Source organism: Arachis ipaensis, chromosome B09 (assembly GCF_000816755.2).
Source record: "Arachis ipaensis cultivar K30076 chromosome B09, Araip1.1, whole genome shotgun sequence".
Classification (NCBI taxonomy): Eukaryota; Viridiplantae; Streptophyta; class Magnoliopsida; order Fabales; family Fabaceae; genus Arachis; species Arachis ipaensis.
The window spans coordinates 91,621,212-91,644,087 of NC_029793.2; positions in this window are offsets into that span (position 1 = coordinate 91,621,212).

Consider the following 22,876-nt stretch of genomic DNA (forward strand, 5'->3'; position numbering starts at 1 on the left):
TATGGTACAAGGTATTACGAACTTTCCAGGATCCTGTTTCTTCTGAGGTAATGTCAGTTGATCTAGATCACTTAGTTCATTAGTGAACAAGGGAGGTTCATCTTCCCAAGTCTCAATACCAAATAATTTGGCATTCAGCTTCATGATTGCACCAAGGTACTTGGTAACTTGCTCTTCAGTAACATCCTCATTCTCCTCAGAAGATGAATGCTCGTCAGAGCTCATGAAGGGCATGAGGAGGTTCAATGGAATCTCTATGGTCTCTAGATGAGTCTTAGATTCCTTTGGTTCCTCAAAGGGAAACTCCTTATTGATCACTGGACGTCCCAGGAGGTCTTCCTCACTTGGATTTACGTCCTCCCCTTCCTCTCCAGGTTCGGCCGTGTTGACTATGTCAATGGCCTTGCACTCTCCTTTTGGATTTTCTTCTGTATTGCTTGGGAGAGTACTAGGAGGGATTTCAGTGATCCTTTTACTCAGCTGGCCCACTTGTGCTTCCAAATTTATAATGGAGGATCTTATTTCATTCATGAAACTCACAGTGGCCTTAGACAGATCAGAGACTAAATTTGCTAAGCTAGATGGATTCTGCTCAGAATTCTCTGTCTGTTGCTGAGTGGATGATGGAAAAGGTTTACTATTGTTAAACCTATTTCTTCCACCATTATTAAAGCCTTGCTGAGGCTTTTGTTGATCCTTCCATGAGAGATTTGGGTGATTTCTCCATGAGGGGTTATAGGTGTTTCCATAAGGTTCACCCATGTAATTCACCTCTGCTATTGCAGGGTTTTCAGGATCATAAGCTTCTTCTTCAGAAGATGCCTCTTGAGTACTGTTGGATGCAGCTTGCATTCCATTCAGACTCTGAAAAATCATATTGACTTGCTGAGTCAATATTTTATTCTGAGCCAATATGGCATTCAGAGTATCAATTTCAAGAACTCCCTTCTTCATAGGCATCCCATTACTCACAGGTTTCCTCTCAGAAGTGTACATGAACTGGTTATTAGCAACCATGTCAATGAGTTCTTGAGCTTCTGCAGGCGTTTTCTTTAGGTGAATGGATCCACCTGCAGAAGTATCCAATGACATTTTAGCCAATTCAGATAGACCATCATAGAATATATCCAAGATGGTCCATTCTGAAAGCATGTCAGAAGGACACTTTTTGGTCAGTTCTTTGTATCTCTCCCAAGCTTCATAGAGGGATTCACCTTCTTTTTGTCTGAAGGTTTGAACATCCACTCTAAGCTTACTCAGCTTTTGAGGAGGAAAGAATTTGGCTAAGAAAGCCTTGACCAGCTTATCCCAAGAGTTCAGGCTATCCTTAGGTTGAGAGTCCAACCATACTCTAGCTCTGTCTCTTACAGCAAAAGGGAAAAGCATGAGCCTGTAGACTTTAGGATAGAGAACAAGAAATAAATTGCTGAAACGTAAAGGACAAGAAATTAAATAGCAGAAACTTAAAGTGCAAGAATGTAAATTACGGAATCTTAAAGTGCAAGAAATGTAAATTGCTTGAAATGTAAAGGGGATTGGGGAATGGATTTGCAGAATTTAAACAAAGAAAAGTTGAATTGCATTAAACAGAAGAGGGAAAGGGAATTGAGATTGAACCGGATATGAAGCAGAAAGGTAAATGAACATAGAAAGGAAAGAAACAGAATGTAAATTGGGGATTTAGATCTCAGGAACCAGAGACTAGAAAACCAAGTCTAGATCTCAATGCCTTCCTAGATCCAACAAGAACAATTGCAAGGGAGTTGTAAATTGCAAAGAGAATAGATGAAGAGCAAGTAACAGAAACGGAAATGAAATTCAATTAACAGTAAAGAAACAGAGAGATCCAAGATTGAGATTGAAACAGAATTTCTTCAATTCTCCAATCCAATATCCAAGACAAATGTAAAATGAAATTGAAAGCAATGAAAACAAGAAATTAAAGTTCACTCAAGTTCAAAAGCTCTCCGAAAACTATTATGAAAATTCTAAAAGGAAAGCTCTCCGAAGAACGTGAATTCTATCCTATTTATACACTTTCTTCAAATGATCTTCAAGCCTTGAGTTGGGCCTTTGCTCTTGGTGGAATTGGGTTGAAAGAGGCCTTGGTTGATTGCTCTTGAAGTTTGGAGAAGAACCGAAGTGAACCAATTGAACCGGTTTTGAGGTTAGCAAAAGTTGGACCAAAAGTTTGAGCCAAAGTTAGGGGTCTAACTTTGGCTCCAACTTTTCATATCAGCTAGCACATTCTGCTGGTATGGACGTTGGTGCCAACGTTAGGGGTCTAACTTTGACCCTAACGTTGGCCTTGCCTTGTGTGCTAGTGTTGCCAACATTAGCCTCCAAGTTAGGGGGCTAACGTTGGCGCAAACTTTTGCTCTTCCCCATTGAAATTTCATGTGCCAACGTTAGCCTCCAAGTTAGGGGGCTAACGTTGGCGCAAACGTTGGATAGCCAGGGAGGAATTCATGTGCCAACGTTAGCCTCCAAGTTAGGGGGCTAACGTTGGGGCTAACTTTTGGAGCCCAGGGGAGAATTTTCAAGTTCCAACGTTAGCCTCCAAGTTAGGGGGCTAACGTTGGGGCTAACGTTGGGGCTAACTTTTCAACCAAAAGTTTGTGCAAAAGTTTGATGCTAACTTTAGGTCCAGCTTCTTGCTTCCCGGTTCAATTTCACTTATTCCATTGTCCTCTCTTCACTCCTAGCCATTCCTTCTTGCTTCAACCTTCCTCCAAGCTTTCTTCACCTATCATTAATCAACCAAACTCATCAAAGCTATGCTCAAAATCATGAGATATTCATTCTTTCATAATATGCAACAAATATAGCATAAAACCTCATGAAATGGCATGAATTCATATATGGTTGATTCAATCAAGGGAAACATGAAAATCTACTCAATTAGCTTGCTTGTAGCTCAAGAAAGTGCATAATTCTAATGAAAACAAGAGAAAAAGACTAGCTAAAATAGGCTAGGATGACTTGTCATCACAACACCAAACTTAAAGCTTGCTTGTCCCCAAGCAAGAAATGAATTATGCTCAGAGATTCTTTCTGTCAAGATGGTTTGAGGAACACTTGTAAAGTGCAGTGAGTGAAGGGATCAAGTATCAGTGGGGTGAACTCTAAATCATATGCTCATGCAAGGACTTCAGTGCTCACTAGTCCTTACATATTGGGAGTCGTAGGTCTTAGGATTTTCATCCAAATGGTATCATGGAGATCTCTTTATATGTAATCACCTTGAAGCAGCTTATAGTTTCTGTGCTTTGGCCTCGACTCTAAGTATCATGTCTCAAAGCGGCTCTTTAGATAAGCTTTCAATCAATACTCCTAAACCAGTTGGTTTTAAGGTATTAGGTGTTAAAGCACCCCTAAGGATTTACTTGCTCAAGCCTCTTTCTTTGACACAACTCAACCACAAGCATTTTACTAGGCTACCAACTCTTTGAGTCATTATTTCTTCTTTCTTTTCTGCCTAGTAATTGATGCTCAGAGCCTTGGGCCATGTTCTTTTTGTTTTTGCATTTTCTTTTCTTTCTTTTTGTTTTGTTTGATGTTTTTGCAGGTTTGGGAAGTTGGGGTTATTATAGTTGAAGTCCCTTTGTTCCTGATGCTGAGATTCCCTCATTCTTAAATAAGAGTGTGGCTTCCATGGTGGAAATTGTGTATTCACTGTGGCAGAATGTAGAGAATCAATTTGTCTAGCTATTGATTCCAAGTGCTGCTGAGTTTGCTGGTGTAGCTGCTTGTTTTGATTCATGATTGCTCTCACTCCTTCAAGATTCATTACTTCTTTTTCTGAAGTTGCATTCCGTGGCGTCTCAAATGAGTGTTGATTATTGGCTCTTTTATCACTGAACTCTGCAGTTCCTTGGATGGTTGCTGTTGCTTTGAGTAGGCCATCTGAGAAGTAATCTACTGCTTTTCTTGTTTCGGAGGTTAATCCTTCATAGAACGCTCGAAAATCCACCTTGTCATTTGCTTTCTTGTATCTCTCCCATGCTTTGAACAGTGGTTCTTCCTCTCTTTGTATGAATGGATGTACTCCTTCTTTCATCTTGATGTGTCGCTGGGGTGAGGAGAATTTGGCTAGAAACTTTGCAACCAATTCATCCCAACTAGTTATACTTCCTTGGGGAAAGGTTTCAAGCCATTGTGCCGCTTCATCCTTCAGTGAGAAGGGAAATAACAAGAGCTTAATGGTGTCATGGTCTACACCATTGAGATTGACAGCCCCACAAGTTTTCAGAAAAATGGATAGGTGCTGTTTAGAGTCCTCCAAGGGATTTCCACTATAGGAACAATTGTTCTCTATTAGTGTAATGAGTTGTGGCTTCATGTTGTGATATTCTTCTTTCTCAGAAACTCTTTCTTCCCTGTGACATATAAATCAATCAATAGGAAATACAGTGATTCTCTTGAAAATTGGATGTAGCCGGTTGGGACAAAACCTCAAACAGTTAGTGGGTTAGTCAAAAATAAAGAAAAAGTGCTTGATCTAGGCCAACGTTAGCCTCCAAGTTAGGGGTCTAACGTTGGCGCAAACGTTGGTGCCCAGGGGAGAAACTCATGTTCCAACGTTAGCCTCCAAGTTAGGGGGCTAACGTTGGCGCAAACGTTGGATGGCCAGGGAGGAATTCATGTGCCAACGTTAGCCTCCAAGTTAGGGGGCTAACGCTGGGGCTAACTTTTGGAGCCCAGGGGAGAATTTTCAAGTTCCAACGTTAGCCTCCAAGTTAGGGGGCTAACGTTGGGGCTAACTTTTCAACCAAAAGTTTGTGCAAAAGTTTGATGCTAACTTTAGGTCCAGCTTCTTGCTTCCCGATTCAATTTCACTTATTCCATTGTCCTCTCTTCACTCCTAGCCATTCCTTCTTGCTTCAACCTTCCTCCAAGCTTTCTTCACCTATCATTAATCAACCAAACTCATCAAAGCTATGCTCAAAATCATGAGATATTCATTCTTTCATAATATGCAACAAATATAGCATAAAACCTCATGAAATGGCATGAATTCATATATGGTTGATTCAATCAAGGGAAACATGAAAATCTACTCAATTAGCTTACTTGTAGCTCAAGAAAGTGCATAATTCTAATGAAAACAAGAGAAAAAGACTAGCTAAAATAGGCTAGGATGACTTGTCATCACTACTCCATTAGTCTTAACAGTATCACAAATCTGCAAGAATTCAGTTAAGAACTGAAAGGGATCTTCAGATGGAAGTCCATGAAACTTGCAGTTCTGCTGCATCAAAGAAACTAGCTGAGGTTTCAGCTCAAAATTGTTTGCTCCAATGGTAGGGATGGAGATGCTTCTTCCATTTAAATTGGAATTTGGTGCAGTAAAGTCACCAAGCATTCTCCTTGCATTATTATTATTTTCGGCTGCCATCTCCTCTTCCTGTTCAAAAATTTCTGACAGGTGCTTGCTGGATAGTTGTAATTTAGCTTCTCTTAGTTTCCTTTTCAGAGTCTTTTCAGGTTTTGGATCTGCTTCAACAAGAATATTCTTGTCCTTGCTCCTGCTCATATGAAAAAGAGGGGACAGAAAAATAATAATAATAGAGATCCTTTTTGCCCAAGCATAGAGGTTCCCTTATGTGAGTAGAAGAAAAGAAGAAGAGAAAATCTGAACTCGGAGAGAGATAGGGTTCGGATTTTTGGGGAGTGAGGGAGAGATGTTAGTAGATGAATAAATAAAATAGAAGGAGATGAGAGAGAAGGAGAATTTTCGAAAATTATTTTTGAAAAAGAGTTAGTGATTTTTGAAAATAGTTTTTAAAAAAGGTTAACAATTTTTCGAAAATTAAAATAAAAAATTAAAACAATTAGTTAATTAAAAAGAAATTTTGAAAAAGAGGGAAGATATTTTTGAAAGTTAGAGAGAGAGAGAGTTAGTTAGGTAGTTTTGAAAAAGATAAGAAACAAACAAAAAGTTAGTTAGTTAGTTGAAACAAATTTGAAAATCAATTTTGAAAAGATAAGAAGATAAGAAGTTAGAAAGGATATTTGAAAATCAAATTTTGAAAAAGATAAGATAAAGAGATATTTTTGAAAAGATATGATTGAAATTAGTTTTGAAAAATATTTTATTTTTAAAATCACAATTAATGACTTGATTCACATGAAATCACAAGATATGATTCTAGAACTCAAAGTTTGAATCTTTCTTAACAAGCAAGTAACAAACTTGAAATTTTTGAATCAAAACATTAATTGATGATGTTATTTTCAAAAATTAGGAGATAAAGATAAGAAAAAGATTTTTGAAAAATATTTTTAAAATTTTCCAAAATAAATAAGAAAAATAAAAAAGATTTGATTTTTGAAAAAGATTTTGAAAAAGATAAGATTTTTAAATTGAAAATTTGATTTGACTCATAAAATCAACTAGATATTAAAATTTTTTGAAAAAGTCAAATCTAATTTTCGAAATTTTAAGAGAGAAAAAGGGGAAGATATTTTTTTTTGATTTTTTTGAATTTTTATGATGAGAGAGAAAAACATGAAAATGATGCAATGCATGAAAATTTTTAGATCAAAACAATGAATGCATGCAAGAATGCTATGAATGTCAAGATGAACACCAAGAACACTTTGAATATCAAGAACTTATTTTTGAAAAATTTTTAATGCAAAGAAAACATGCAAGACACCAAACTTAAAAATTTTTCATGTATAGACACTATGAATGCAAGAATGCATATGAAAAACAAGAAAAGACACAAAACATGAAAACATCAAGATCAAACAAGAAGACTTACCAAGAACAACTTGAAGATCATGAAGAACACTATGAATGCATGAATTTTTTCGAAAAAAGCAAAATGAATATGCAATTGACACCAAACTTTGAACTTGACTCAAGACTCAAACAATAAACATGAAATATTTTTTTGATTTTTATGATTTTCTAATTTTTTTGGATTTTTTTTTCGAAAATTATTTGTGAAAAAGAAAAATAAGGATTCCAGAATTTTTAATATGAATTCCAGGAATCTTGCAATCTTAGTCTAAAGCTCCAATCTGAGGGTTAGACATGGCTTAATAGCCAGTCAAGCTTTAGCATGAATATGCGAGTAATTCATTCAATTTTAGGCCAAAACCTCAGTCCAAAAGAATTTAGACATGGCTTTATAGCCAGCCATGCTTCATGAAACACTAGAATTTATTCTTAAAAATTCTGAAGAAAAATATATTTTTGAAAAGATTTATATTATTTTTTTTCGAAAACAGATGAGAAATTTTTGAAAATAAAACAAAAAGAAAATTACCTAATCTGAGCAACAAGATGAACCGTCAGTTGTCTAAACTCGAACAATCCCCGGCAATGGCGCCAAAAACTTGGTGCACGAAATTGTGATCTCAGGCAACGGTGCCAGAAACTCTGTACGCACGTCTTAATAAATCGTTTTTCATTCACAACTTCGATACAACTAACCAGCAAGTGCACTGGGTCGTCCAAGTAATAAACCTTACGTGAGTAAGGGTCGATCCTACGGAGATTGTTGGTATGAAGCAAGCTATAGTCACCTTGTAAATCTCAGTCAGGCGGATATAAAATAGTTATGGAGTTTTCGAACATAAATAATAAATAGATAGAAAATAAGGATAGAAACACTTATGTATATCATTGGTGAGAATTCCAGATAAGTGTATAGAGATACTTTCGTTCCTCTGAACCTCTGCTTTCCTGCTGTCTTCATCTAATCAGTCTTACTCCTTTCCATGGCTGGCTTTATGTAAGGACATCACCGTTGTCAATGGCTACTTTTTATCCTCTCTAGAAAATGATCTGATGCGCTGTCAATGCATGGCTAATCGTCTGGAGGCATCACCCTTGTCAATGGCTGCATCCCATCCTCTTGTGAAAATGGTCCAAATACTGGAATAAGATTCACCCTCCTTTTGCGTCTGTCACTACGCCCAGCACTCGCGAGTTTGAAGTTCATCACAGTCATTCAATCCCAGAGTCCTACTCGGAATACCACAGACAAGGTTTAGACTTTCCGGACTCTCATGAATGCCGCCATCAATCTAGCTTATACCACGAAGATTCTGATTAAGAGATCCAAGAGATACTCATTCAATCTAAGGTGGAACGGAAGTGGTTGTCAGGCACGCGTTCGTGGGGGAATGATGATGATTGTCACGTTCATCACATTCAGGTTGAAGTGCGAATGAATATCTTAGAAGCGGAATAAGTTGAATTGAATAGAAGAACAGTAGTACTTTGCATTAATCTTTGAGGAACAGCAGAGCTCCACACCTTAATCTTTGGAGTGCAGAAACTCTACCGTATGAAAATACATAAGTGATAATGGTTCAGGCATGGCCGAATGGCCAGCCCCCATGAAAGTCTAAGATAGCATAAAACTGATCAAAGATGTGTAATACAATATTAAAAAGTCCTATTAATAATAAACTAGTTACTAGGGTTTACAAAAGTAAGTAATTGATGCATAAATCCACTTCCGGGGCCCACTTGGTGTGTGCTTGGGCTGAGCTTGAATGTTACACGTGTAAAGGTAAATCTTGGAGTTGAACGCCAGTTTGTAACGTATTTCTGGCGTTCAACTCTGGCTTGTGACGTGTTTCTGGCGTTTAACTCCAGACAGCAGCGCAGAACTGGCATTCAACGCCCTTTTACATCATCTAAAGTCAGCCAAAGTACGGACTATTATATATTTCTGGAAAGCCCTGGATATCTACTTTCTAACGCAATTGGAAGCACGCCATTTTGAGTTCTGTAGCTCCAGAAAATCCACTTTGAGTGCAGGGAGGTCAGAATCCAATAGCATCAGCAATCCTTCTTCAACCTCTGAATCTGATTTTTGCTCAAGTCCCTCAATTTCAGCCAGAAAATACCTGAAATCACAGAAAAACACACAAACTCATAGTAAAGTCCAGAAATGTGAATTTAACATAAAAACTAATGAAAACATCCCTAAAAGTAACTAGATTCTACTAAAAACATACTAAAAATAATGCCAAAAAGCGTATAAATTATCCGCTCATCAGCGTTCAACTCCAAGAGAAGCCTCTACACGTGTAAAGCTCAATGCTCAGCCCAAGCACACACCAAGTGGACCCCAGAAGTGGATTTCTGCATTATTTACTCATTTCTGTAAACCCTAGTAACTAGTTTAGTGTAAATAGGACTTTTTATTATTGTATTCCAAGTCTTGGTCACTCTGGTTCCCATCTGGGGCCGAGACTAATGAACTCCATTATCACATATGTATTTTCAATGGTAGAGTTTCTATACACCATAGATTAAGGTGTGGAGCTCTACTGTTCCTCATGAATTAATGCAAAGTACTATTGTTTTTCTATTCAATTCAAGCTTATTCCTATTCTAAGATGTTCATTCGCAACCAAGAACATGATGAATGTGATGATTATGTGACACTCATCATCATTCTCACTTACGAACGTGTGCCTGACAAATACTTCCGTTCTACATGCAAACAAGCTAGAATGAGTATCTCTTAGGTATCTAGTATAGGAGACTGAGTCTGAGATATTAGAGTCTTCGTGGTATAAGTTAGAACCCATGGATGGCCATTCCTGAGATCCGGAAAGTCTAAACCTTGTCTGTGGTATTCTGAGTAGGATCTGGGAAGGGATGGCTGTGACGAGCTTCAAACTCGCGAGTGCTAGGCGTAGTGATAGACGCAAAAGGATATTAAATCCTATTCCAGTATGATCGAGAACCGACAGATGATTAGCCATGCAGTGACAGCACATTGGACCATTTTCACAGAGAGGATGGGATGTAGCCATTGACAACGGTGATGCCCTACATAAAGCTTGCCATGGAAAGGAGTAGGAATGATTGGATGAAGACAGCAGGAAAGCAGAAGTTCAAGAGGAACGAAAGCATCTCTATACGCTTATCTGAAATTCTCACCAATGAATTACATAAGTATCTCTATCCTAGTTTATATTTTAATTATGTTTTTATTATCAATTCACCATAACCATTTGAATCCGCCTGACTGAGATTTACAAGGTGACCATAGCTTGCTTCAAGTCGACAATCTCTGTGGGATCGACCCTTACTCACGTAAGGTTTATTACTTGGATGACCCAGTGCACTTGCTGGTTAGTTGTGTGGAATTGTGACAAAGTGTGATTCACGTTTAAGAGCACCAAGTCTTTGGGAGCCATTGTTGATGATCGCAATTTCGTGCACCAAGCTTTTGGCGCCGTTGCCGAGGATTGTTCGAGTTTGGACAACTGACGGTTCATCTCGTTGCTCATATTAGGTAATTTTATTTTAATTTTAAGCTTTTTGTTTTTATTATTCTTATTTTCAAAAAAAAATAAAAATAAATATTTTCAAAAATATATTTTATTCAGAATTTTTAAGAATGAATTCTAGTGTTTCATGATGATCTGTTGAATCCTGGCTGGCTGTAAGCCATGTCTAATCTTTTGAACCGGGGTTTCAACTTATCATCACAAGAGCTTTTTGATCTTCACCCATTTGCCAGTTACACACATAGTTGTTGTATACATGGGAGGTATCAATATCTGCTGAAGCTTGGCTGGCCATTGGCCATGTCTAGTGTTTTGGACCGGAGCTTTCACTGAAAGCTTGGCTGGCTAGTAAGCCATGTCTGATTCCTGGACTGGAGCTTTAGACTAACATTGCAAGATTCCTGGAATTCCTATTAAAAATTTTGAAATCCTTATTTTCTTTTTCAAAATAATTTTCAAAAAATACAAAAAAAATTAATAAAATCATAAAACCAAAAAAAATAATTTTATATTTCTTGTTTAAGTTTTGTGTCAGTTTTTAAGTTTGGTGTCAATTCCATGTTTTTTTTTTAAATTTGTGCATTTTTCGAAAACTCATGCATATGTTCTTCATGATCTTCAAGTTGTTCTTGACAAGTCTTCTTGTTTGATCTTCGTATTTTCTTGTTTTGTGTCTTTTCTTGTTTTTCATATGCATTTTCAATTTGTTAGTGTCTAATTATTGAAAATTTCTAAGTTTGGTGTCTTGCATGTTTTTCTTTTCTTAAAAATTTTCAAAAATAAGTTCTTGGTGTTCATCTTGACATTCAAAGTGTTCTTGGTGTTCATCTTGACATTCATAGTGTTCTTGCATGCATCATTTGTTTTGATCCAAAACTTTCATGCATTGAGTCTTTTTTCATGTTTTTCTCTTCCATCATTAAAAATTCAAAAATAAAAAAAATATCCTTCCTTTTTTCTCTAATAAATTTTCGAAAATTTGAGTTGACTTTTTCAAAACATTTTAAAATTTAGTTGTTTCTTATGAGTCAAGTCAAATTTTCAATTTAAAAACCTTATCTTTTTCAAATCTTTTTCAAAAGTCAAATCTTTTTCATTTTTCTTTCATAATTTTCGAAAATTTCAAATTGATTTTCAAAAATATTTTTCTTATTTTGTTCATATTTCAAAATCTTTACTAACCATTAATGTGATTGATTTAAAAAGTTTTTAAGTTTGTTACTTGCCTAGTAAGAAAGGTTCAATATTTAAACTCTAGAATCATATCTTTTTAGTTTCTTGTTAGTCAAATAATCAACTTTGATTTCAAAAATCAAATCTTTTGAATTTTTTTTTTCAAATCTTTTTTCCAAAATAAGTTTCAATCACATCTTTTTCAAAATTAATTTCAAAATATTTTCTAACTTCTTATCTTTTCAAAATTAAATTTCAAATCCTTTTCAACTAATCCTATCTTTTTGTTTCAATCATATCTTTTTCAAAACTACCTAATTTTCGAAAATCACCGTCCCTCTTTTTCAAAATTCCTTTTAATTAACTATTTATTTTAAATTTTAATTTGATTCAATTTTATTTTTCTTTTTAAATTATGGACTTTTATCAGAAGATCTTTTTCAGTTCTTAACTGAATTCTTGCAGATCTGTGATACTGTTAAGACCAATGGGGTTGATCCCGAGGTCTACAGGCTCATGCTTTTCCCGTTTGCTGTAAGAGACAGAGCTAGAATATGGTTAGATTCTCAACCTAATGATAGTCTGAACTCTTGGGATAAGCTGGTCACAGCTTTCCTAGCCAAGTTCTTTCCTCCTCAAAAGCTTAGCAAGCTTAGAGTGGATGTTCAAACCTTCAACCAGAAAGAAGGTGAATCCCTCTATGAAGCTTAGGAGAGATACAAGGAACTGACCAAAAGGTGTCCTTCTGACATGCTTTCAGAATGGACCATCCTGGATATATTCTATGATGGTCTGTCTGAGTTATCAAAGATGTCATTGGACCATTCTGCAGGTGGATCCATTCACCTAAAGAAAATGCCTGCAGAAGCTCAAAAACTCATTGACATGGTTGCAAATAACCAATTCATGTACACTTCTGAAAGGAATCCTGTGAGTAATGGGACGCCTATGAGGAAGGGAGTTCTTGAAATTGATACTCTGAATGCCATATTGGCTCAGAATAAAATATTGACTCAACAAGTCAATATGATCTCTCAGAGTCTGAATAGATTGAAGGGATCATCCAACAGTACTAAAGAGGCATCTTCTGAAGAAGAAGCTTATGATCCTGAGAACCCTGCAATAGCAGAGGTGAATTACATGGGTGAACCCTATGGAAACACCTATAATCCCTCATGGAGAAATCATCCAAATTTCTCATGGAAGGATCAACAAAAGCCTCAACAAGGATTTAATAATGGTGGAAGAAACAGGTTTAGCAATAGCAAACCTCTTCCATCATCCACTCAGCAACAGACAGAGAATTATGAGCAGAACCCATCTAGCTTAGCAAATATAGTCTCTGATCTATCTAAGGCCACTGTGAGTTTCATGAATGAAACAAGGTCCTCCATTAGAAATTTGGAGGCACAAGTGGGCCAGCTGAGTAAAAGGGTCACTGAAACTCCTCCTAGTACTCTCCCAAGCAATACAGAAGAAAATCCAAAGAGAGAGTGCAAGGCCATTGATTTGACCATCATGGCCGAACCTACAAGGGAGGAGGAGGACGTGAATCCTAGTGAGGAAGACCTCCTGGGACGTTTAGTGACCAATAAGGAGTTTCCCTTTGAGGAACCAAAGGAATCTGAGGCTCCTCTAGAGACCATAGAGATTCCATTGAACCTCCTTTTACCATTCATGAGCTCTGATGTCTATTCATCTTCTGAAGAAGATGAAGACATTGCTGAAGAGCAAGTTGCTCAATATTTAGGAGCAATCATGAAGCTAAATGCCAAATTATTTGGCAATGAGACTTGGGAGGATGAACCTCCATTGCTCATCAAGGAACTGAATGCATTGGATAGGCAGAAATTACCTCAAAAGAAACAGGATCCTGGCAAATTCCTAATTCCCTGTAACATAGGCACCATGACCTTTGAGAAGGCTCTGTGTGACCTAGGGTCAGGAATAAACTTAATGCCACTCTCTGTAATGGAGAAACTTGGGATCCCTGAGGTGCAAGCTACCATAATCTCATTAGAGATGGCAGACAACTCCAGAAAATAGGCTTATGGACTAGTAGAGGACGTGTTAGTAAAGGTTGAAGGCCTTTACATCCCTGCTGATTTCATAATCCTAGACACTGGGAAGGATGAGGATGAATCCATCATCCTTGGAAGACTCTTCCTAGCCACAGAAAAAGCTGTGATTGATGTGGACAGAGGAGAATTGGTCCTTCAACTGAATGAGGACAACCTTGTGTTTAAAACTCAAGGATCTCCTTCTGTAACCATGGAGAGGAAGCATGAAAAGCTTCTCTCACTGCAGAGTCAACCAAAGCCCCCACAGTCAAACTCTAAGTTTGGTGTTGAACCCCCACATTCAAACTCTAAGTTTGGTGTTGGGAGGTCCCAACAATGCTCTGCACATCTGTGAGGCTCCATGAGAGCTCACTGTCAAGCTATTGATATTAAAGAAGTGCTTGTTGGGAGGCAACCCAATGTTATCTAATTATATTTAGTTATTTTCTATTGTTATTTTATGTTTTCTTTAGGTTGATGATCATGTGAAGTCACAAAAACTACTAAAAAATAAAAAAACAGAATGAAAAATAGAATGAAAAACAGCACACCCTGGAGGAAGAGCAGTCTGGCGTTAAACGCCAGAAACAAGCACCTGTTTGGCGTTTAACGCCAGAAACAAGCATCTGCCTGGCGTTAAACGCCAGGATTGCACAGCAAGGGCGTTTTACATGCCTAATTAGAGCAGGGATGTTAAGTCCTTGACCCCACTTGATCTGTGGACCCCACAGGATCCCCATCTTTTCTTCTCTCCTCTTCACACCTTTTCATAACCCTCTTCCCCAAATACCCTTCACCAATCACCTCAATCACTCTTCTCCATCACCTCTTCACCATTCACATTCATCCACTTTTCCCCATAAACCCCACCTACCTACAAAATTCAAAATCTTTTCCCTCCCAAACCCAACCCTAATGGCCAAACCCTAACCCTCCCCACACTCCTATATAAACCCCTCATTCCTTCTTCATTTTCACACTACACAACCCTCTCTTATTCCCCTTGGCCGAATACACCCCTCTCTCCCTCTCCTAAATTTCTCTTCTTCTTCTCCTTCTGTCTTTCTTCTTTTGCTCGGGGATGAGCAAACATTTTAAGTTTGGTGTGGTAAAAAGCATTGCTTTTTCTTTTTTCATAACCATCAATGGCACCTAAGGCCAGAAAATCCTCAAGAAAGAGGAAAGGGAAGGCAATTGCTTCCACCTCTGAGTCATGGGAGATGGAGAGATTCATCTCAATGGTCTATCAAGACCACTTCTATGAAGTTGTGGCCAAGAAGAAAGTGATCCCTGAGTTTCCTTTCAAGCTCAAAAAGAATGAGGATCTGGAGATCCGACTTGAGATCCAAAGAAGAGGTTGGGAAGTTCTCACCAACCCCATTCAACAAGTCGGGATCTTAATGGTTCAAGAGTTCTATGCAAACACATGGATCACTAAGAACCATGATCAAAGTGTGAACCCGAATCCAAAGCATTGGCTCAGCATGGTTCGGGGAAAATACTTAGATTTCAGTCCGAAAAATGTAAGGCTGGCATTCAACTTGCCAATGATGGAAGAAATCGCACGCCCCTACACTAGAAGGGTCAACTTTGATCAATGGTTGGATCAAGTCCTCATGGACATATGTGTAGAAGGAGCTCAATGGAAAATTGACTCATGAGGCAATCCGGTTCAATTGAGAAGACTGGACCTTAAGCATGTAGCTAGAGGATGGTTAGAGTTTATTCAACGCTCAATCATTCCTACTAGCAACCGGTCTGAAGTTACTATAGACCGGGCCATCATGATCCATAGTATCATGATTGGGGAGGAAGTGGAAGTTCATGAGATCATACCTCAAGAACTCTACAAGGTGGCTGACAAGTCCTCTACTTTGGCAAGGTTAGCCTTTCCTCACCTCATTTGCCACCTCTGCAATTCGTCTGGAATTGACATAGAGGGAGACATCCTTATTGAAGAGAACAAGCCCATCACTAAGAAAAGGATGGAGCAAACAAGAGAGCATGGATCTCAACAAGAGCATGAGGAAATTTCCCACCATGAAATCCCTGAGATACCTCAAGGGATGCACTTCCCTCCATAAAACTATTGGGAGCAAATCAACACCTCCCTAGGATAATTAAGTTCCAATATGGGACAACTAAGGGTGGAACACCAAAAGCACTCCATCATTCTCCATGAGATTAGAGAAGATCAAAGAGCTTTGAGGGAGGACCAACAAAGGCAAGGAAGAGACATAGAGGAGCTCAAAAGCACCATTGGTTCTTCAAGAAGAGGAAGACGCCATCCTCACTAAGGTGGACTCATTCCTTAATCTCCTTGTCTATTTATTTTACTGTTTTTTGATTTTTGAGATTTATGTTTTATTTATGTTTGTGTCTTTACTATATGATCACTAGTGTCTAAGTGTCTATGCCTTAAAGTTATGAATATGAATCCATCACCTCTCTTAAATGAAAAAATGTTCTAAAAACAAAGAACAAGAAGTACATGGTTTTGAATTCATCCTTGAAACTAGTTTAATTATTTTGATGTGGTGACAATACTTTTTGTTTTCTGAATGAATGCTTGAACAGTGCATATGTCTTTTGATATTGTGGTTTATGAATGCTAAATATGTTGGCTCTTGAAGAATAAGAAAAAAGGAGAAATGTTATTTGAAGATTTGAAAAATTATAAAAATGATTCTTGAAGCAAGAAAAAACAGTGAATACAAAAGCTTGCGAAAAAAAAGGAAAAAAGAGAAAAATAGCGAAAAAAAAAGAAAAAGAAAAAACAAGCAAAAAAAGCCAATAGCCCTTAAAACCAAAAGGCAAAGGTAAATAAAAAAGATCCAAGGCTTTGAGCATCAGTGGATAGGAGGGCATAAAGGAATAAAATCCTGGCCTAAGCGGCTAAACCAAGCTGTCCCTAACCATGTGCTTGTGGCGTGAAGGTGTCAAGTGAAAACTTGAGACTGAGCTGTTAAAGTCAAGGTCCAAAGCAAAAATAGAGTGTGCTTAAGAACCCTGGACACCTCTAATTGGGGACTTTAGCAAAGCTGAGTCACAATCTGAAAAGGTTCACCTAATTAGGTGTCTGTGGCATTTATGTATCCGGTGGTAATACTGAAAAACAAAGTGCTTAGGGCCACGGCCAAGACTCATAAAGTAGATGTATTCAAGAATCAACATACTGAACTAGGAGAATCAATAATACTATCTGAATTCTAAGTTCCTATAGATGCCAATCATTCTGAACTTCAAGGGATAAAGTGAGATACCAAAACTATTCAAGAGGCAAAAAGCTACTAGTCCCGCTCATCTGATTGGAGCTAAGTTTCATTGATATTTTGGAATTCATAGTATATTTTCTTCTTTTTATCCTATTTTATTTTCAGTTGCTTGGGGACAAGCAACAATTTAAGTTTGGTGTTGTGATGAGCGGATAATTTATACGCTTTTGGCATTGTTTTTACATGCTTTTCAGTATGATTTAGTTAGTTTTTAGTATATTTTTATTGGTTTTTAAATAAAAATAACATTTCTGGACTTTACTATGAGTTTGTGTATTTTTCTGTGATTTCAGGTATTTTCTGGCTAAAATTTAGGGACTTGAGCAAAAATCAGATTTAGAGGTTGAAGAAAGACTGCAGATGATGTTGGATTCTGACCTCCCTTCACTCAAAGTGGATTTTCTGGAGCTACAAAACTCCAAATGGCGCGTTATTAATTGCATTGGAAAGTAGACATCCAGGGCTTTCCAGCAATATATAATAGTCCGTACTTTGCCCGAGTTTAGATGACGCAAACTGGCGTTCAACGCCAGTTCCATGCTGCATTCTGGAGTTAAACGCCAGAAATAGGTTGCAAAGTGGAGTTAAACGCCAGAAATAGGTTACAAACTGGCGTTCAACTCCAAGAGAAGCCTCTACACGTGTAAAGCTCAATACTCAGCCCAAGCACACACCAAGTGGGCCCCAGAAGTAGATTTCTGCATCATTTACTCATTTCTGTAAACCCTAGTAACTAGTTTACTATATAAATAGGACTTTTTATTATTGTATTCAAAGTCTTGGTCACTCCAGTTCCCCTCTGGGGCCGAGACCAATGAACTCCATTATCACTTATGTATTTTCAACGGTAGAGTTTCTACACACCATAGATTAAGGTGTGGAGCTCTGCTGTTCCTCATGAATTAATGCAAAGTACTATTGTTTTTCTATTCAATTCAAGCTTATTCCTATTCTAAGATGTTCATTCGCACCCAAGAACATGATGAATGTGATGATTATGTGACGCTCATCATCATTCTCACTTACGAACGCGTGCCTGACAAATACTTCCGTTCTACATGCAAACAAGCTAGAATGAGTATCTCTTAGGTATCTAATACAGGGGACCGAGTCCGAGATATTAGAGTCTTCGTGGTATAAGTTAGAACCCATGGATGGCCATTCCTGAGATCCGGAAAGTCTAAACCATGTCTGTGGTATTCCGAGTAGGATCTGGGAAGGGATGGCTGTGACGAGCTTCAAACTCGCGAGTGCTGGGCGTAGTGACAGACGCAAAAGGATAGTAAATCCTATTCCAGTATGATCGAGAACTGACAGATGATTAGCCATGCAGTGACAGCGCATTGGACCATTTTCATAGAGTGGATGGGATGTAGCCATTGACAGCGGTGATGCCCTACATAAAGCTTGCCATGGAAAGGAGTAGGAAAGATTGGATGAAGACAGCAGGAAAGTAGAAGTTCAAGAGGAACGAAAGCATCTCTATACGCTTATCTGAAATTCTCACCAATGAATTACATAAGTATCTCTATCCTAGTTTATATTTTAATTATGTTTTTATTATCAATTCACCATAACCATTTGAATCCGCCTGACTGAGATTTACAAGGTGACCATAGCTTGCTTCAAGCCGACAATCTCCGTGGGATCGACCCTTACTCACGTAAGGTTTATTATTTGGACGACCCAGTGCACTTGCTGGTTAGTTATGCGGAGTTGTGACAAAGTGTGATTCATGTTTAAGAGCACCAAGTCTTTGGGAGCCATTGTTGATGATCGCAATTTCGTGCACCACACATCAAGCCTTGAGATGTCACTTTGTCCTCTTGTCAACGTTGCCAATTTGATGCCGACTATAGACTATTATATATGGTTAGAAAGATCTGAATGTCAGCTTTCCAACCCAACTAAAATCACCTCAATTGAATATCTACAACTCAAGTTATGCTCCTTTGACGGGGACAGGGTCGCTAGCGTCGGTGTGCAACGTTGGAGGCAACGTTGGCACACCAACGTTGGGAACATTGCCAAATTTGGAATCTCAAACGTGCTGTCCACCCCCATACTGTTATATATTATTGGAAAGCCCTGAATTTCTACTTTTTAATGCCGTTGGAAGCGTATCATTTGGAGCTCCACAGCTCGAGTTATACTCCATAGAAGATGCAGAGGTCAGCTAGCCTTACTATAGGTTGGTACCATGTCCGTTTATGCACTTTTCGGGGTAGTTTTCTCCCTCAATTTTATTGTCCACCATGTATTGCCATATATTTTTGGAAAGCTCTCGATTCCTACTTTCCAATGCTTTTGGAATCACCTCATTTGGATCTCTGTAGCTCATGTTATTCTTCTTGAAAGTATACCTCTTCAGGCTGTGGGGAGCGACGTTTCCAGAAACATTGGAGCACCAACTTTGGCTCCAACGTTGCTTCCCTTTGCCTCCTTTCATGGCCTTCTTGTTGCCTCTTTGCCTTTGGTGCACGAATTGTAAATCACACTTTTCACAACTCGTACCACTAACCAGCAAGTGCACTAGGTCGTCCAAGTAATACCTTATGTGAGTAAGGGTCGATCCCACGGAGATTGTTGGCTTGAAACAAGCTATGGTTATATTGTAATTCTTAGTCAGGATATAAATGATAATTCTTAATTTCAATAGGAAAAAGTAAAAGAGCATCAAATAAATACTTGTTATGCAGTAATTGAGAACAGATTGAGGTTTTAGAGATGCTTCGTCTTCTGGATCTCTCCTTTCCTCCCATCTCCTTCTTCACATGCGCAAGGCTCCTTCCATGGCAAGCTGTATGTTGGTGGATCACCGTTGTCAATGGCTACCATCCATCCTTTCAGTGAAAAGGGTCCATGTACATGGCTAATCATCTGTCGGTTCTCACTTGGGTTGGAATAAGATCTATTGATACTTTTGCGTCTGTCACTACGCCCAATACTTGTGAGTTTGAAGCTCATCATAGTCATCCCTTCCCGGATCCTACTCAGAATACCACAGACAAGGTTTAGACGTTCCGGATCTCAGGGATGCTGCCAAATGATTCTAGCTTTTACTACAAAGACTCTGGATTAAGGGATTTGAACGCTCTGTTGTCAGGAGAGGCAATCAAACTCCTGAACTAGGAGCCCAAGAGATATACACTCAAGCTATTACAGATAGAACGTAAGTGGTTGTCAGGCACGCATTCATAGGTTGAGAATGATGATGAGTGTCACAGATCATCACATTCTTCACGGTTAGGTACGAGTGAATATCTTAGAATAGAAACAAGCGTGTTGAATAGAAAATAGAAGTAATTGCATTAATTCATCGAGACATAGCAGAGCTCCTGACCCCCAATCATGGAGTTTAGAGACTCATGCTGTAGAGATACAATGTAAAACGTGAAAATGTCATGAGATCCAAAATAAATCTCTAAAAGTAGCTTTTATACTAAGCTAGTGACCTAGGTTTACAGAAATTAAGTAAACTAAGATAGATAGTGCGAAAATCCACTTCCGGGGCCCACTTAGTGTGTGCTTGGGCTGAGCATTGAAGCTTCCATGTGTAGAGACTTTTTTTGGAGTTAAACGCCAGGTTGTAGCCTGTTTCTGGCGTTTAACTCTGGTTTGCAACCTGTTTCTGGTGTTTAACGCCAGAATAGCGTAAAGACTTGGCGTTAAACGCCAATTTTCGTCGTCAAAGCTTGGGCAAAGTATGGACTATTATATATTGCTGGAAAGCTCTGGATGTCTACTTTCCAACGCAATTGAGAGCGTGCCTATTGGGCTTCTGTAGCTCTAGAAAATCCTCTCCGAGTGTAGGGAGGTCATAATCCAACAGCATCTACAGTCTTTTTTCACCCTGAAATCACAGAAAAACACACAAACTCATAGTAAAGTCCAGAAATATGATTTTTTGCATAAAAACTAATAAAAATATACTAAAAAGTACCTAGATCCTACTAAAAACTATATGAAAATACCCCCAATAAGCATATAAAATATCCGCTCATCACAACACCAAACTTAAACTATTGCTTGTCCTCAAGAAACTAGATAAATAAAACAGGATAGAAAGAAAATCAAGAGGCAATAACATCTCAGAGTTTTATATGAAGCTCAAATTCTCATTAGATGAGCGGGGCTAGTAGCTTTTTGCTTCCGAACAGTTCTAGCACCTCCATTTATCCTTTAAAGTTCAGAATGATTGGCATCTATTGGAACTCATAATTCAGATAGTGTTATTGATTCTCCTAATTTAGTATGTTGATTCTTGAACACAGCTACTTTATGAGTCTTGGCCATGGCCCTAAGCACCTTGTTTTCTAGTATTACCACCGGATACATAAATACCACAGACATATAAATGGGTGAACCTTTTTAGATTTTGACTTAGCTTTGCTAAAATCCCCAATTAGAGGTTTCCAGGGTTCTTAAGCACACTCTTTTTACTTTGGATCACGACTTTAACCGCTCAGTCTCAAGCTTTTTACTTGACACCTTTACGCCACAAGCACATAGTTAGGGACAACTTGGTTTAGCCACTTAGGCCAGAATTTTATTCCTTTGGACCCTCCTATCCATTAATGCTCAAAGCCTTGGATCCCCTTTTTTATTACCCTTGCCTTTTGGTTTAAAGGGTTACTGACTTTTTTTTTCACTGCTTTTTCTTGCTTTAAGAATCAATTTCATGATTTTTAGATTATCAATAACATTTCTCTTTTTCATCATTCTTTAAGAGCCAACAATTTTAACATTCATAAACAACAAATTCAAAAGACATATGCACTGTTCAAGTATTCATTCAGAAAACAAAAAGTATTGCCACCACATATAAATAATTTGAATTTTTCTTATTAAAAACTCGAAAATAAAATTGCTTTCTTATTCTAAAAATCTGCTATTTTATTCATGTTCAATGATGAAAAAAAAGATAAATTATAACTTATTTGGGGAGTAAGAATAAAAATAAAGATACTAATTACTACTACTCATATAACTTCTAAGGTAGATTTCTAATAGTAAAAATTATCACAGAGTTAAGACTAAGATTAGAACTCAACAACCTTTATTTTAGGAGATGGATGCTCCTTTAGTCTGTGGGGTGCTTGGCCCTTCAAGAGACAGCTTCTGGCGCTTCAGGTCCTGTATCTCACGCCCCTGCTCCTCTTGTTCCTTCAGCAGTTTGCAGAGCATGCTATTTTGAACTTGCTGTTCTTCTTTCAGTTGATCCATAGCTTCTTGCAACTTGGTGACAGATGCTTCTAGGCGGGTCCAGTAGTCAATTTGAGGGATTTCTGGGAGGAACTCCTGTGCCCTCCTTTTGATGGAGTTATCCTGCACTTGTTGTCCCTCTATTAACTTTTTGGTGATTGATTGCTCGACTGAGATATACTCATCCACTCCCATCTTCACCCCAGCATCTTTGCATAGCAGCGAGATTAGGTTTAGGTAAGCCAATTTAGCGTCAGTGGAGTTCTTGTTTGCAATTGTGTAGAGCTCACAAGAAATCAGATGATGAATCTCCACTTTATTTTCCAGCAAAATGCAGTGGATCATCACTGTTCTTTTGACAGTGACTTCAGAGCGGTTGCTGGTGGGCAGTATAAGAACGCCCAATGAAGTCCAGCCAGCCCCTAGCAATTGGTTTGAGATCTCCTCTCTTGAGTTGATTTGGGACACCCTTTGCATTGGTTATCCACTTGGTTCCAGGGATGCATATGTCCTCTAGAACTTGGTCTAAGCACTTATCAAGTCTCACCATTCTCCTATTAAAGGATTCTGGATCATCTTGTAGTTGAGGCAGCTTGAAGACCTCTCTTATTTTGTCCTGGTGGAAGTACATAATCTTCCCTCTGACCAAGGTTCGAAAGGTATAAAAGGCGGCTCTAGTTAATCTCTACTTATCTGTTTGCCACAGATTTGCGTAGAATTCCTGAACCATGTTTTTACCCACCTTTGTCTCAAGATTAGCCAGAATTTCCCAGCCTCTGTTTCGAATCTGCTCTTGGATCTCCGGATATTCGTCTTCTTTCAGATCGAATTTAACTTCTGGGATCACTGATCTTAGACCCATTATTTTGTAGTAATGGTCTGCATATTCTT